This window comes from Balaenoptera borealis (assembly GCF_965194805.1).
Source record: "Balaenoptera borealis genome assembly, chromosome: 8".
Taxonomy (NCBI): domain Eukaryota; kingdom Metazoa; phylum Chordata; class Mammalia; order Artiodactyla; family Balaenopteridae; genus Balaenoptera; species Balaenoptera borealis.
The window spans coordinates 99,625,986-99,637,803 of record NC_138865.1 but is presented as its reverse complement, the minus strand read 5'-3'; positions in this window follow the sequence as shown (position 1 = coordinate 99,637,803).

Sequence of the window (11,818 nt, the reverse complement as noted above, 5' to 3'; positions counted from 1 at the left end):
AACAATACGATTTACTGAAGGAAAATTACAAGTTCAGTTTGAAGGATACTGAGTTTGAGGTGCTCAGAGACACATCAATAAAGTTTTCAAATAGGCAAGTGGATAAATGAGACTAGAGTTCTGGGCTAGACATAAGAATTGAAGTGTCATGAGTATGTAGAGGTACTTAGAATGAGAAAGGATGGATTCACCTATGCAGAGAGTAGAGAGAAGACTGGGTCCAGAATGAGTCCTGAAAACTCCCTATTTACTTAGTTGAAAAATCTCTAAGGATTTTTCTAATCCTTACTCAGAAGAGGTGGGGTCAGGGAGGAGGAGACAGTGAGGGACACTGAAGAGGAGTGACCAGGAGAGAAGGGGAGCCCGGGATGTGGAGTCTCAGACCTCAGAGGCAAGAGACAGTGCAAGACTTTGCCCAGGTCACTCCCCTAACTGCAAACCTTCTACAAATCCCCATTTTCTAGAGTCCACATTCTTCTGTCTGGAGGTGCTTTTCCTGAAGCACTGGTTTAAGAGGCCAGAGTCCAAAAGGCAATGCCGGATATGGGAAAACTTTTCAGCCAAGGGCAGGCCAGTTCAAGTCAGAGCCAACTCACAGCTACCAAGGCTGAGAGTGTCTTTGCCCCAGAGGCATGGCCTTCTCCTGGGATGGGGTCATTCTCGTGCCTGGGGTGGAGCTGAGGATTAAGTGTTCCCTGTGGTAGAGCTTGAAGGGAGAGGGGCAAGAGGAAGGCTGGTTTTGAATCTTTCCACTCCCTTCCCACAAGGCTGCTTCTGCCAGGAGCATTAGACCAGAGCAATCTCTGTTTCTCAACCACACTCACATGCTTCTCCCAACCCACGGATGGTCAAACCTGTGGGGCAAAGGGCTCAGATTATGTCTGGGCTGTCACGCCACCCACTCTGATTTTGTCTCCCCTGACAGTCAGGACTGGAGCTAACCTTCTTTTCCCACACTCTCCCCAGGGTTGGCAGAAGAAGGTTTTCCTAAACTAGAGAATAATCAGATCACATTGTAAATCCTGCCTCTGGCAGCTTACCTTAGGGTCACCCAGCCTTCCAGCCCACAGTGAGGACTCGCCCACAGGGCTGCCGTCTTGCTGGGCTTGGAGATAGGTGCATATGGGCTCCAATCTCGGCACTGCCATTGGTAAACCTGACCTGAGCTGAGTTACTTAACTCTCAGAGCCACAGATTCCCCAGCTGTAAAATGAGGCGATAATAGCCCCTGGGGTGTGGGGCTGAGGAAGGGAGGATCCTTCTCATTAGCTGTCAATTCTTTTTTTTTTAATATTTATTTATTTGTCTTAGTTGTGGCACGCGGGACCTTTAATTGCGCATGTGGGCTCTTAGCTGCATCATGTGAATCTAGTTCCCTGACCAGGTTTGGAACCCGGGGCCTCCTGCGTTGGGAGCAAGGAGTCTTAACCACTGGACCACCAGGGAAGTCCCTGGCTGTCAATTCTAATCCATCCCTGCTAGGGGGCAGGCTCCCCTCATGCCAGCTCAGCCTGATTCCCTAACTTATCAGGTACTCCCCATCATTAAAGCTCTTTCATCCCAGTTCTTAAGACTTGAAACGACTCGAATTTAAAAGTGTCTCGCATATTCAAGTCAGATCCCACCAACCTCCCCACCCCCAAGCACAGCCTTGATTTATACCTTTAAGATTAGAGGAAGGGGGGCTTCCCTGGTGGCGCAGTGGTTAAGAATCCGCCTGCCAATGCAGGGGACACGGGTTCGAGCCCTGGTCCGGGAAGATCCCACATGCCGCAGAGCAACCAAGCCCGTGTGCTACAACTACTGAGCCCACACGCCTAGAGCCCGTGCTCTGCAACAAGAGAAGCCACCGCAGTGAGAAGCCTGCGCACCACAACGAAGAGTAGCCCCCGCTCGCCGCAACTAGAGAAAGCCCACGCACAGCAACAAAGACCCAACACAGCCGGAAAAAAAAAAAAAAAAAAAAAATTAGAGGGAGGGGCATGGTCTTCTTGCTCACACACCCCTCCCCCTTCTGTGCGGCACCCCCTTTTGGCTTTAGGCTAGAAGGACACAGAGAGCTTGTGTGGACTGGCTGTGGCGTAGTTTTGGTCTCTTTGGCCTTGACCGTTCACACTGACCTCGCTGAGGGTCTGCAGGCTCGGTGTGGACAGGCGGTGTCCCCCACGGGCTCCTGCAGACGAGAAACTCCACTGCAGTAGTTCCCTTTGCCTTGGGGGTCCCTTGTGAGAATGGTTATGCCTGGCTGTGCAGACAGCCGTCCCCCACAATTGCATCAGAGGTCCATCTCTCTTCGTCCGTAGCCACCGTCTCATCTGCCCTCTGCTGGCCCAACTTAGGCCTGTGGACAGCGACGGGGGTATTTTCTGCACCTATGTGCCGTGATTACCCTTAACACCTTATCTTCCTGGTGGTTCTATACTGACATTTTCCCACTGAGGTCTCTCCTCATCTCTTGGGGCAAGCCTACTTGCCAAGCAATCATCCAATTGGGGGATAATGTGTTGCCCCGCCCCCTTTCTTGCAAATACTACCAACTTAAAAAAAAAACCTCTTTGACCTTCCTGCCTCTCCTTCTTGTGTTCACCTCATGGATAGGGGAAGAGGGAATGGCCTCTATACAAATATTGAATGTCCTGTCAAAGATCAACAAAGTGGGACACTACTTAAAGTGGTAAGCACAGATTTTCATCACTAGCATACTACTGCAATAGGGAGCTGAAAACTTCCATTTGTACAGAGGTGACTGTGTGTTTTAAAGGGAGAATGGGGGAGTAGGGAGGGAGGCAAGTAGGGACTCAGAAGTCAGGGAGATGAAAATTACAGAAAGTAGGAAAGGTGGGATTGGTCCATGTGAAACCCATCCGGGTTTGCTAACTGGTACCTATCAAAATTAGGTTCCTACCCTCCCACAGAGACTAGGAGACAGGGAGCCTATCTTCCTTCAGGTGTTGGCTGGAACAAAAGCGTAAATTCTTTTGGCATTGTTGTGATTTCGCAGGCAGGCACTTTAAGGGGGGGCTTGGGTCATCTTGGGGATGCTGCCTTGACCTATTAGAAACCGTGTTCATGTTGGCTCTAGTCTTCTAGGTTGAGGGCTAGTCAGAGAGAAAGGACTCAGAGGAGCCTAGCTAGAGTTTGGTCAAGGAGAGACTATCAGTCCCAAGGGCAGCCTCCTGCCAGCCTCGTATCCCTGAAGAAAAAGGGTCATGCCCATTCCGTCAAAATAGCATTTGCCTCCCAGCCATCTCCAGCTTCTCAAATGTGGGCGGACATCAGAATCACCTGGAGGGCTTGTTAAACCACTGATGGCTGATCCCCATCCCCTCAGCTTCCCACTCAGCAGTTGTGAAGGGGCGGGGCAAGAATGTGCATTTCTAACGGGGTCCCGGGTGATGCCGATGTTGCTGGTCTGGGGAACACACTTTGAGAAGCACTGCTCTTGGGACTGTGGCTGACCTACAGATCCGGCAGTTCTTAAAACGTGGGGTTCTTTGTGCCTCTGGTTTTCAGCTGTGGGTTACTGACACCATTTGGGGGAAAAGAAGGATTCCATGGGCACCGCACCTCTCCTATTGTAGTAGCTATTCAATAATCTACAACCCCTGTCCCTACCTCACCTCCGGGCTGTACTAGACTGAACGGGGCTGTAGGCAGAGACAGGAGACTATCACCATCCTCACTGTGTCTCAGCTAAGTGAGAGGATTCTGCTTCTGCTTTTCAGTAGGAAATTAATCTTACAGTAGATCCACAGGGGGAAGGGAGAATTCCCCTCCAGAAGCTGAGCTGTCGATTGGGTGCAAAGAAATACCAAAATCCCCAGCCACTTTTTAATCCAGAACTTCCCAGTATCTGGATTCCAGACAAATGCAGGAAATACGGCATCCTGCCCGAGGGTCCCTCCGGGCCCCCTCCGTAAGCATTCAGGCTCCTCGGAAGGCGCCTCCAGCGCTCCTGCTGCACCAGCTGACCCCAATTTAAGCCACTGGCTAGGAAGAGGGCTTCTTCCATGGTCCCTTGCTCTCCAATCAATTAGGGCTTTGTTAGCACCTCTGTGTGTATATGGAGAGAGGCTCTGCCACTGTGGCCGATTAAGGATGTTGGTGGAGGGAAGGGCGCTAAGAGTCTAGTTCCTCCCCTCCTTCTGGAGCTAGAGTCAAGTTCTGCCTCTGAATGTCACACCAATCCACCATGTGACAAACAGTGCCTCACAGGGGCATTGCCATGACCACTACCTAAGATTTCTGGTCTCTTTTTCGACCTTATATATTATTTTGAAAAAAAATTTTTTTTAACTTGGTTTTCTTGCGTTTTGAGAGAGGCATCTGAAAATTCTTTCGGCTTCTGGACAAATTAGAAATATTTTCTGGTGGTACCTCTAGGATTAGGTCCTTCCTGAGGGAAGATCCTTCTTCTTTGGGGTGACTGTCCTATTTAAGAACTCTGCATCTCAACTTGTGAGTGGGGTACCCCAGATTGAAGGCCAACAGTTCTAACACGGTTATGTAACTTGCTCAAGGTGACAAAGCTAGCAAATTGCAAAAGGAGAAGCAAACTCAGTCAGCCACACTGCAGAGCCACACTCTAAACTCTTAACTCCTATTCAGTTAAACAAGGAAGCCATTAGTCGGAGCTGGCTCTAATGCCTGGTTGGCCTGCGGTAGCAAACCAAAATCTATGCCCATCAATGCCTCAAGGTTACAGAATGAAAGCTAAGGGCAACCAATCACAAGCAGCCAACTAGGCTTTAAGCTATAGCCAATTTCCTTACTTTGCTTTGGAGTCTTCCCTATAAAAGTCTCTCCCCAGCTCCTGTTGATGGAGTGTTCCTAACCATTTCCGGTTTGGTGCAGCTTGATCGGAATCGATTTTTGCTCAAATAAACAAAGGCACATTAAACATTTTAAGAGTTTATCTTTTAACACTACTATGTTAAACCACCTCCTTCTGACTCCTTCCCCTTCACTTATTTCTGTAAGCATCATAGCTGGGAAATCCCCTTCCAGGGCTGATGGTGAAACTGGTGCTTCCATCTGGAGGCCAGAGAGAACTGTTTGACTTTTTCTAAATACTTTTCCTAAAACTAACCTTTCCCCAGCCTTTGAGGCATTGGTTATCCCTACTCTGCAAAAACAGCCCTTTAGGTCACTTCCTTATTGTTGAGAAAGACCCAGTTCACCACCTTCAATTTTTTCCATCTGCATATAAATTCCTAAAGTCTTTTACCGGCTGCAATTGTGTTTGTCCCACAGCTAATGAATAATACGCTGCCTAGACACAGTGTTCAAGGGACTGAACTTTTAATATTATGTCTTGGCCTTGGATTTGCGGCAATTACATTGTTTTTCCCTCAACTTCCATCCAGAAAGATGATACACCCACCATGTATTAGTAATCCTTTTGTCTCCCCTTTGTCTGTTCTCTGATGAATCCACCCCCTGAATTCCCAAGTCCAGGACGATAATCAAGACTGGACAGCATGTCAACCCCTTTGTCCTGGCCGAGAAATATTGGGTTGGCCAAAAAGATTCATTTGGGTTTTTCTATAAGATGTTACAGAAAACCCAAACTTTTTTTGGCCAACCCAATAGATGCAGGAAAAAGCTGGTGGTGGCAAAACTGCATCTTCTGCCAACCCAAACTCCAAGTGTTTGTAAGATGAGCCTAAGCCAGCCCTCAAAATCAATATCAAGTCCAGATCCAGGTTAGCAAATCTCCCAGGGCAGGAGCTGCTTCCCTTCCTAAGAAATGCAGGTACTTTTGTGGTTGGCGGGTCCTGAGTGTCAACCAAAAAAAAATAATAATAATAATAATAATAATAATGCAGGAGCCTGCAAATAAGAAAAGGGTTTATATAGGGTCTTAAGAATTGCAGTTTGGGAGACTGATTCGGGTAACCCCAAAAGAGTGTTCCAAGGTAGAGAAAGAGGCAGGGGCTTACAAAGACCAAAAGCCACAAGGTTGTTAAAAGTTGCCTGACAACACATGAAAAGATGCTCAACATTGCTAATTATTAGAAAAATGCAAATCTAAACTACAATGAGGTACCACCTCTCACAGTCAGAATGGACATCGTTTAAAAGTCTACAAATAACAAATGCTGGAGAGGGTGTGGAGAAAACGGAACCCTCCTACACTGTTTGTGGGAATGTAAATTGGTGCAGCCACTATGGAAAACAGTATGGAGGTTCCTCAGAAAACTAAAAATAGAATTACCATACAATCCAGCAATCCCACTCCTGGGCATATATCTGGGGAAAACCATAATTCGAAAAGATACATGCAACACAATGTTCATAGCAGCAGTGTTCACAATAGCCAAGACATGGAAGCAACCTAAATGTCCATCGACAGGTGAATGGATAAAGATGTGGTATATATATATACAATGGAATACTACTCAGCCATAAAAAAGAATGAAGTAATGCCATTTGCAGCAACATGGATGGACTTAGAGATTATCATACCAAGTGAAGTAAGTCAGACAAAGACAAATACCATATGATATCACTTATATGTGGCATCTAAAACATGACACAAATGAACCTATCTATGAAACAGAAACTCACAGACATAGAGAACAGATGTGTGGTTGCTAAGGGGTGTGGGTGTGGGAGGGAAGGACTGGGAGTTTGGGATTAGCAGATGCAAACTGGTGTATATATAGAATGGATAAACAACAAGGTTCCACTGTATAGCACAGGGAACTATATTCAATATCCTGTGATAAGCCATAATGGAAAAGAATATAAAAAATAATTTATACATATGTATAACAATCACTTTACTGTACAGCAGAAACTAACACAACATTGTAAATCAACTATACATCCAAAAAAAAAAAAAGTTGCCTGGTGAGAATTGTGATTGACTCTGACACAAGTCAGAAAATATTTGTCCGTAAGGAATCACAAGTTGTTTTAGGGTAGGAGTCCTATAAGTAGATAGACTGTCAGGAGTTATTTTAGGGTAAGGGTCTGATATGTACTCTGAGTTTCTGGCAGGTGTTTTGGATAACTTCATCAGGTCAAAAGGTCAGATTCCATACAGGCTGAGCCATGCAACGGTCACACACCTTTCATGGCCTCCCAGCTCCATCTTACAGAGCGCTCTTAGCAATACCGACCCCATTTTGATTTTCTTTTTGCATGAGAGAGCCCGACCTCACTCCCTCCCCAGCCATGGGTTCCTGCCCCTGCCTCAGACTCCACCTGCCAGATTCTCCAAAGCCTTGCTCGCCTCTAAAGGGGCTGCCCACAACATGTGTGGCCACACTCACAACCTGAGGTCTGAGGGAGATTGCCCACCAAATCCCAGGCTCCTCTCTGCTGACCCCTACCACAGCCTGGCAAGATCCATGGGAAGACCCCTGACCAGCCGACTGCCAAGGAGGTGAATGCCAAGGGCATGCCCAGTCCCCAAAGGGTGTGTGTACCAAGGAGCCTCAAGTGCCAAACCCCACTGAGTTGGACCTTCCATGAGCTGCGAGGCCCCTTTGGGCCCTCTAGCCTGAGGCTCATGCCAAGGTCGGCCCTGTTCTCCAAGACAGTCTTCTCAACCCTGACTGCACGAGAGAATCATCAGGAAGCTTGGAGAACATTCCACTAAATTACAATCTCTGGAGTAGGGCCTGAGCATTGGTAGTCTATATTTTGCTTTTTGATCAAGGCATAAAATATGAAAAGTATGGGAAGTGCACTAATCTTGTATTTATTTTCATGTATATATATGCTTATTTTCACAGATATAGATATACACACACTTATATAATGTAGACCGATAATACATTTCCAGCATTCTAGAAAGTTCACTTTAGCCTCTTCCCAGCAATTACCACAATTTACTTTTTCTTAGCCCTACTTCTTTCCATTTTTTGCCATTGTGAATAAAGCTACTAACATTATTTTTACAGGTCCTTTGGTGGACATTTGTTTTCATTTCTTTGTTCATTTCCTGCCCTCTTTTTTTTTTTACATTTGCCTGTCTAGGTAGGTGGGCTTGTCTTGAGGATGACCTTGAAAGCTTCCCCTGGATGTGTGAGGTCAGCATTCAGACCCACTGCCTTAGGACCACTCAGACTGCAAATGGGAGGCACTAAGTTGCTCAAGGGGCAGAGTCTTCTCAGGGGCCGAGCACAGCGGCGCCCATCAGCATCTCCATGGCCTTTCTCCTTTGGGTCCCACTGTTATTCTACCTGACTTTCCAAGGACAGGGAGCAGGGCCGGGGCACAGTCCTCTGTAAGAGGCAGCCGATGCCTATTTGAATCTCACCAGCTCTGCGGGTGGAAAGATGAGGAATGATCTGGTCTCTCGGAAAAAGAAAGTTGACCAGAAGGGCCGCGGTTTCTCTTAACACGCAGGCTCAACTGTATCCTCTTGTGGGGTAGAGTTACGGGGAAAGAGAAACCCTTGAACTTCCTCACTAGGAGCTAGCCGCCTGCCTTTCATTGTACCTGAACCAGAAACACTCGTCACCTCCTGTTGGAGGGCTCTCTGCTCAGGTTTCTTCTAGAGAAGAACTAGATACCATAGCGGATGAGGGCGTGCTCAGGGATTACAATGAGGAACGCTTGCAAGGCAAGGGGCTGTAATAGTTTGGGCAAGAAGTTCCTATATTACTCAGCCATCAAAAAGAATGAAATAATGCCATTTGCAGCAACATGGATGGACCTAGAGATTATTATACTAAGTGAAGTAAGTCAAAGAGAAAGACAAATATCATATGATATCAGTTATATGTGGAATCTAAAAAATGATACAGATGAACTTATTTACAAGACATAAACAGACTCGCAGACATAGAAAACAAACTTATGGTTACCAAAGGGGAAAGGGGGGGAGGCATAAATTAGGAGTCTGGGATTAACAGATACACACCACTGTATGTAGAATAAACAACAGGGACCTACTGTATAGCACAGGGAACTATATTCAATACCTTGTAATAACCTATAATGGAAAAGAATCTGGAAGAGAATACATAGATACGAATCACTTCGCTGTACACCTGAAACTAACACAAAATTGTAAATCAACTATACTTCAAGAAAAAAAGTTTTTTTTTTTTAAAAAAGATTTTTTTAAGCATTAAAAAAAAAGAGAAAGAAGTTCCTGAAAACCCTCACTGTGGTATTTAGCCAGAGGTGAGATGGGAGAGCAAAAAGTTATTTTCAGAGTGTTTTTCGAGACACTTCAAACAAATTTCAGAATGATTAGTTTCAGAGTGGTTTGGGGTCGCCAGTGGCAGCCCAGCCAGTCTCCTCTAATCCAGCTCCGCGGTTCCAGAGCGTGTTCTGTGTATCAGCAGCATCGGTGTCACCTGGGAATGTGTCAGAAACGCAACTTCCCCGGCCCCGCCCTTCCCCACTGACTCAGGGAGTCTGCGGGTGAGGCCAGCAGTCTGTTATAGTGAGTCCTCCAGGTGATTCTGATGCAGGCTCAAGTGAGAGGCCCACTAGTCATGATACAGGGAGTCCCCTGCCTCCATGTGTGATCGGTATGGATGGCTCACGCTTGGTAGATTTCCTCTTGTAGATTTTTTTTAAGCAAAAATTATCCCTATTACTGTCCTAAGTATGTGCACAGAGATGTGGAGAATTGCTCACTGGTTCTGGAGAGACTATGCCATTTTGACAAGTTCACTTAGTAACTTTCAGCCCCACTTTCCTATTCTGGTCGAAAGAATGGCAGTCCTATTAGCCTCTGCTGAAGAGGGCAAGGGGCGACGGGGAAGAACCGTTGCCCCCCACAAGCCCCATAGGAAGGGCCTAGAGCCCCCCACCCCTGCGTTACAAGAGCCCCCGGGCTGTGAGGTCCTGCAGTGTGTTCCCTTGCTGAGTCCAGGCTGGTGTGGTGTGATTAGCAAGCAAGCAGTTACAGAGAGAGCACACCTTTTCCAGGCTCTGAACGCCTCCCGCAAGCCAGATTTACAGGAAAGTCACGTGCTTTGTTCTTAAAAGGAACGTTAAGTAACAACATTGAAACGCATTGAACCGCGCGACTCATGGGAAACTGTCACACACAACTTTATGTTTGCCTTCCGCAGCCATGGATGAAATTTATGGCTGGGCCTGTTTCTGTTCTGATCCCTCAGAGAAATGGAAAGCGCTCCTGGCCATTCTATGTCACAAAACACTGAATACACCCGCTCCGGTGTAATTTACAAAACAAACAAAAAGTCTGACTTCGTTCAAAGGTAACACTTCTTCCTCCGCAGCCCTGGGCTGGATGTCCACAGCGGGAGCGGGTGGGAAGCTCCTTGAGCTGCTCTCCCACCTGGGGCTCTAGCTCCTGTCCCAAAATTCCTTCGAGAGTGTCTGTCCTCTCCAGGGTTGGGAGTGGGCAGGGGCTGGGAGGGAGGGAGGTGAGGTAGGACCTTACCTGATTAATACTGTCACGAGACGGGCAGGGATGGAATTAACCGCCGACACTTTCTCTTTCCTGGCTTTGGAGACTCACCTTCTCATCGCCGGGATCTTCCTTTGACCTGGAGAATGCATCTCTGCTCCAATGGTTGCTTAGGACCGGTCTGCAGCTCCTCGGCAGGCACGGGTAAACCTCCAGCTTCTTTCTGCCGTTTTTCCCTCCCCACTCCAGGCAGCCCTTGTGTACGGGATCCAAGAAAACCTCACGCCATCCCTCTTGAATGGGAGGCCCATCTCTGCTCCTGGGGAAACGGGCACCATGCTTTGTGCCCACAGTTCAGGAGGGAGGCCAAACTCACAAAGCAACCTCTCTCCGCTGTGCTCTTAGGGAAGCTGCCTGCTATATAACCTGGAGCCCTTCATAGTTCTCAGGTGTGCCGCATCCCAGCTCCCGTTTCCCCCGCTCTCCAGAGAATGTTTAACAAGCTGTTTGAGGGCTCCTTTAAATCCCTTTTCCCTCAGCTTAAGGAGAAACAGCCTCCCCTACTCTCCCCTCTTCTAATCGCCAACTCCGGATGTGGGTACCGTTAAAAGTTAGGTATGAATACAATGGAATACTACTCAGTAATAAAAAAGAATGAAATAATGCCATTTGCAGCAACATGGATGGACCTAGAGATTATCATACTAAGTGCAGTAAGTCAAAGACAAATATCATATGATATAGTTTATATTTGGAATCTAAAAAAAATGATACAAATGAACTTATCTACAAAACAGAAATAGACCCACAGACATAGAAAACAAACTTACAGTTACCAAAGGGGAAAGAGGGGGGAGGAATAAATTTGGAGTTTGGGGTTAATATATACACACTACAATGTATAAAACAGATGATCAAAAAGGACCTACCGTATAGCACAGGGAACTATACTCAATATTTTGTAATTACCTATAAGGGAAAAGAATCTGAAAAAGACTATATATATATATATAGCTGAATCACTTTGCTGTACACCTGAAACTAACACAACATTGTAAATCAACTATACTTCAATTTTAAAAAAGGAAAAAAATGTTATGTATGAAGGTAAACATAGAAGTACCATATGACCCTGCAATTCCAGTCCTAGGTGTGTGCCCAAAACAATTGAAAACAAACTCAAACAAGTACATGTACACGCATGTTCAGAGCCGCACTATTCACAAAAGCCAAGTGCTGGAAACAGTTCAAATGGCTACCAGTGGATAGACGGATAAACTAAGTATGATCTACCCATACAATGTACTATTATTCAGCCTTAAAAAGGAAAGAAGTGCTGATTTATGCTACAGTATGGATGAACCTTGAAAACATTATGCTAAGTGAGAGAAGCCAGTCATAAAAGGTCACATATTATATGATTCCATTTATATGAAATGTTCAGAAGAGGCGAATCCATAGACCAGTGGT